The following is a 5,906-nucleotide window of genomic DNA, read 5'->3' as shown; positions in this document are numbered from 1 at the left end:
CGGAAGCGGCGGAGTGCGTAAGCGCGCCCGTCCGGAGCAGAGCCGTCCAATCCGTGCTGTCCCACCCCCCCGGCGCTTTGCCCATGCTGCTGCGGCCTAGCAGAGTGGCCTGCTGCACGGCATCCTGGGATACGGTCCGGCTTTGTCAGGAGGACGATGAGCGCCGAGGACAGGGAAAAGGGAGGAAAAAACGGGATGAATAAACCACAGTTCAGTCAGCTCTAGAAAAGCACCTTGTCATACGCACACATGCTCGAGCGCATGTCCTGACGCTCAGCCAACACTGCCTGGCAACAAGAAACCTAGAGGGAAAAAAAGAGGATCTAGGTGTGCGAATGATCTGTAGATCCGTCGTGCTGCAGTAAGTCCTTTTCCAGGCGTGAGTGCGGTAGTCCTTGAAGGAGAGCAAGGAGAGCTGAGGAGAGAGAGACAGGTTGTCTTTCACAGGAGGGATGAGGAGGGAGAGGCCTGGTCGTACCTCACAGCTTCACGGTGTGTCCTCTCCCTTGTGCTGCAGTGTGACGGAGTGCGCGTGTGTGTATGCGTGCTTCTGCGTGAAGGGAAAGGAAAGATGAAAAAGAGGGGGGAGGGAGAGAAAGAAGGAGAGAGAGATAGAGAGGATACCGCCAGCCTGTCTTTCTCGACTACCACTGCCGCTGAGCATCTGCACAGCATCACGATATCACAGAAGCCTCCTCCCTGCTCGGCCAATCAGAGCCCGGCTATCCTCAGCCGCACCTCCCACTGCAGGTGACAAGAGGAATGAGCCTGGAGAGGAGAGTAGACGAGGAAATCAGAGAGATGGAGGCAAGAGAATCTGGAATGCGGCGGAGCCAGAAATTTCACTGGAGTGAGTACTGTGACATGATGATGAGACTGATGGGAAATGGAGCAAATGACATCCAAAACGGCAAGGATGGAAGAGGAAATGCAGATAAGGAGGCAAATAATGGAAGGTTCACTTTGGAGGTAAGCAAAAAGAGATGTACATGAATGTGAAAAGAGGTCTGACTGAATTTAAAGAAATAATGTGAGAATATTGGGAAGACGGGAAAGATGCTATGAAACCTTGTTAAATTGCTCCACCTGGTGTTTGTAGATATTATTGCACAGGACAATGGGAAAGTTTAGGATTTCACAACAACTACAATCTAAACTGACGACAGTAAATCTGTGCTGCTGGTTTGATTTTGGTATGAAAGGAAACAATGAAATGCAATGAAAAAAGAGGTAACTAAAGCTAAGATAATTTAGCAATACAGATAAATACACGTATAATGTTTTTTTTTTGAGTATGATAAACAAAATATGCACTTTCAAATGTCATTCATAAATGCAAATAAATAAATAATAAATTAAAACACAACAAATAAGTTGAGAAAGAAAGTTAAAAAAATGTAGGATTCAAATGAATAAAAGAAATTAAAGTAAATTAATTAAGCACTTAAGGTCTCTCCTTTTAGGATCTTTTTAGAATGGTGGTTTTCGTTTAATGAGGAAAATAAGGTTTGTAACTGCAACTCTTTTTTTTGCCTCACACGGAAAACCCCGGTCAAGCAGATTCAATTTCACCCGCGAAATTTCGCCAAGCAGTTGTAAATGTGACAATACCTTTAAGGTTATAAAAAAAAGCACAGGGTCTTCAAAAATCGCATTTGAGAGGCACGAGTCTTTGTAATTTATGATGCGGTATTATGAACCTAAAACTTGTTGTAATCAGTCTTTATTTTTGCAATTTTATTTGGTGCCGCTACTGGCACAAAAAAAACGTTTAAAAGCAGTAAAAATCTGTTATAAAACCGTACGGTGAACGCTTTTCAAAAGTTAATGTACTATAATGTACATTCTTACCACTTGTACTTATGAAGGCCGATGAATCGCATGCAAAATTCAACTTCATCGGTACAGCTGACAGAAAATGAGTCATGTCTTTCAGGTAAGGTATGCCTCCCGTTTTTAAGAAGACCAGTAGAGGGCGCTAATATCAAATATAAACTTATAAAGAGATGTTTAGGCAGGTCTGTTGCAGCAACAGCAATAAATAAATAAACAAACAGCAAGACATTGTTATTATTCTTGTAAGTATTATGCTGTACATAATTATATTATACTTTATATGTTATACATTGGAAGTATTGTACTTTAGTGGACTTTAGAAGTATTGCATCACGTTAACTTATGGTTTCAAACGAGTTATAAGCAGTAGTGAAACTTTCATGTGGGAAGGGGAAGTGCTTTCTAGAAAAGGAACGTGATTTTCTGCACTGATTTGTGTTTTTTATTTTATTTTTTAAGGGGGTTTGTTGTAACAGACACCACCTATTTGGAAATTCCTGCTCTTCAGTCAGGATGTTTTTTTTTTTTTGGATGATGTTATAGTCATAATCTGTTTATAATGAAGAAAACAAAATATTACGCAGATAATATACAGAATATTATAATATAAGGCTTAAAAATGTTATAGCATTTTTTCTAAAATAAATATTTTCATTATCAGCACTTATTGTCTCTACAATAATCTTAGTGTTACTTTTTATTTATTTGTTTATTTATTTACTTGTAAGGTTATTTCACAAAATGCCATAAAATACATTTAAATGTGTTTTCTACCTTATTAAATATACTCTGACATGTTCAGTAATCATTATGTCCTCATGCTCTGTTCCAGTCTTTAATCAGTTTGCTTATTTATTTGGGTCTGGATCATGTGAGGTTTGTCTATTTATGTCCACTTGACATTTTCTAATAGCTATTTGTCAGGTAGAGTGAGTTAAAGACAAGAGTGCAAAGTCATTAATAGTTCTCCGGGACACTAATCCTGTTGCCTGAATGGGCACATCAGAACCTCTTGGTGTTATTTCACAGATTCGTTTTATGTAACAGATTAGCCTCCAACTCCACTGTGCAGAGTTGAGATGTTAGTGTAGCTGGTGACAGCAAAGCTTAATCCTCTGACCTGCCTTGGACACCAGCTGTGATTTTCATCTCTTTTTATCGCTCCTTCAGGAAGGTCCAGCAGCTTGCATATCTGCATCTTCTTTTGGAGAGAAGATAGGCGAGAGAAAACATGCCATGTCTGCAAACGGAGTCCCTGCCCTCTTTGCCTGCTGAAGGGAGGTATGCAGTTTCCTCAGGCCGCAGGGGGTCTCAAGGGTCCAGATCTAAGTCAGGTAAAAAGGGGAAGAATGGAGAGAAGGGTTCACAGTGTGTCATCACCAGTGCTGGATGGCTCTTCTCCCCTCTCTGGACCCCAGGGGCCAAAACCCAGAGACTGGGATTCAGGATGGGAAAGGAAAGTGAGAAAGTGAAGGCATGGCTGGATGATCATTCGGATTCTGCCAGGTCTTACTTTAGCAGATCCTCAAGGTGAGCAGTGTAGCCGTCTTTGTTCTGAGAGAGTGTGAAAAAATTATGTGATATATGATGCATTTTTTCAGTCAAAATGCAACAGGATAGGGTTCTGTGTAGTGCTGGATAGAACAAGAGAATAAGAAATTGTTGCAATGCTTTACTATTTTCAGTTGTGACATATATATATATATATATATATATTAATGTTTTAAAAGAAGTCTCTTGGCTCACCAAGGCAGCATTTATTTGATAAAAAATACAGTTGGAACAGTAGTATTGTGAAATATTAAGACAATTTCAGACAACTGTTTTCTGTTTCAGCATGGTTTAAATTAAGGGCAGGAGGTGAGGGTCTTGGGTGTGGCCCCGTTAATATATGCAGCAATGAAAGGGTAAAGTTTTAATGTGCCACACAAATCAATAAACCAACATAAATAGCATTTTTAAAGTGTATTACATATTAGAAAATAGTTGAAAATTAAGTTGTTTCATTTGTTTTAGCCAAATAAATGCTTGGGTGCGAGTCATCAGGCTTTGAAGGACATAAAAAGTGATCAATATACAGCTTAAACATAAAAAAGTTACAGTTTAATATTAATAGCATAACTTTACACAAATTTAATAGTGAACAGATATTATAATATATATATATATATATATTAATGTTTTAAAAGAAGTCTCTTGGCTCACCAAGGCAGCATTTATTTGATAAAAAATACAGTTGAAACAGTAGTATTGTGAAATATTAAGACAATTTCAGACAACTGTTTTCTGTTTCAGCATGGTTTAAATTATAGTTTATTTCTGTGATGGCAAAGCTGAATTTTCAGCAGTCATTACTCCAGTCTTCAGTGTCACATGATCCTTCAAAAATCATTATAATATGCTGATTTTCTACTCAAGAAACATACAGTGTTATTAGCAATGTAAAAAAAAAAGTGCTGCTTAATATTTTTGTGAAAACAGTGATACAGTAATTTCTTTAAAAATATTTGTTTATTGACACATTTCATTGTTTATTTGTTTACATCATAAATGATCTCACAGACGGTGTTTGATGAAAAGACCTGCTTAATCCAGTATGAATTTCTATTTTAATTTGGTCTGGTGGATCAACAACCTAAGATATACAGGCTATTCCCAAATTGCTAGTAGTGCAATCTAACCTGCTATTATGTCTTTTCTTAGACATTGGGTGCATGGCTGTGTAGAAAGAACCCAAGATGCCCAAACCCTAAAAACTGAGCCAAGGTCTAGGTTGAATATTCTTGGCAGACGTAGAGTGTCCCATCCTGTCTGTGGGCCCTCTCGAGGGCATGTGTACCCTGCCACAATGGAAGGACCACGCTCTTGCCTTTCCGTCCATCAGACTGATGATCCTGTGTGTCTGGATCAGGCCGGGGGTCATTCTCCTCGGTCACTACAGTCTACATGCTTTCCATTTTCACCTTGTATGTCAAGGTAGAAGTGTTTGCCACATTCTCTGAGCTCCCCAAGACCAGCGGGACAGTGTAAAAGAGGTGAGGCCTGTAACTTCATGATGTGGTTCTTTGGTGGTCCGATTAGACCTCTACAAAACAAACACATCTGTCTTCAGATCCTACAGCAACTCTATGAGATCACTCAGGCTCACTCTCTCCATGACAACAGTGGACAAAACAGGTAAAGTGTTTGAGTCCTATCTTCCAATCAGATGAGGAGTCTGTCTACAGCTACACACAGGCAGAGTGCGACAAGTGCATTATGGGATACGTGGTCAGCACTGAGAGGCCACTTAACATCAGGAATGCTTGTGAGGTAATAAATGAGGGGTGTTCCATGTCAAGTCTAATCTGGCTTTTACACAGTCAGTTTAGGTCACTGCTGGACTCTGGTCCAGGATTCCCCTTGTAACAGAAACCCTTTTCAGATTGAGTTTTAATCCAAGGTGCTTTAAATTTGCCATAATGTACCGAGTTATTCAGAGCTAGATCTAGAGCTTTTAACAGTTTACAGACTATAAATCTGGGGTGGCTTCAAAGATCTTACTGCACTATTCAATAATGAAAAATGTGTAAACAAATAAATATTTATAATAATGTAATTCCAATAATGAAAATGGAAACCAGTGTGTTAGTTGAATGTGTCTGAAAATGAAGATGAGGATGATTTTCTTGGAATTGGATAAAGGGGTTGAATATCTTATTACATTTTTAAAGATAGTGTGTTTCATTTAGATTTCATTATTGTATTTTTGCATAGATATTAATATTTATGCACAGATATTAATAAACACCCAATACTGTTATATAGATAAACTGATAACCAGTAAATGGCAGATATTACATTTCTATACTAATTGGTCTAAATAAAAAAAAATAAAATAAATAAATGCTAAAATAAATCATTTTAAACACTACAAGTGAATTTATGCATCACAAAATAATACAGTACGTATGAAGTAGTAAGCAATGCGCAGATAAACTGATAACAAATGTATGTCAAATATTAAAATGTTATACTTTTTTGTCTAAATAAATTAATAGTAAAACACTAAAAACTCATTTTAAATGCTA

At 38.1% G+C, this 5,906-nt stretch overlaps 1 pseudogene; it reads left to right on the top strand.

The window, feature by feature from the left end:
• The first annotated feature begins 2,943 nt into the window (after positions 1-2,943).
• LOC107702310 (uncharacterized) lies at positions 2,944-5,244 on the top strand (annotated as a pseudogene).
• The last annotated feature ends 662 nt before the right edge of the window (positions 5,245-5,906 follow it).

Source organism: Sinocyclocheilus anshuiensis, unplaced genomic scaffold, assembly GCF_001515605.1.
Source record: "Sinocyclocheilus anshuiensis isolate Anshui unplaced genomic scaffold, SAMN03320099.WGS_v1.1 scaffold86, whole genome shotgun sequence".
Taxonomy (NCBI): domain Eukaryota; kingdom Metazoa; phylum Chordata; class Actinopteri; order Cypriniformes; family Cyprinidae; genus Sinocyclocheilus; species Sinocyclocheilus anshuiensis.
Note: the sequence above shows the minus strand (reverse complement) of the source record. Positions and strands in the feature narration are given on the sequence as shown.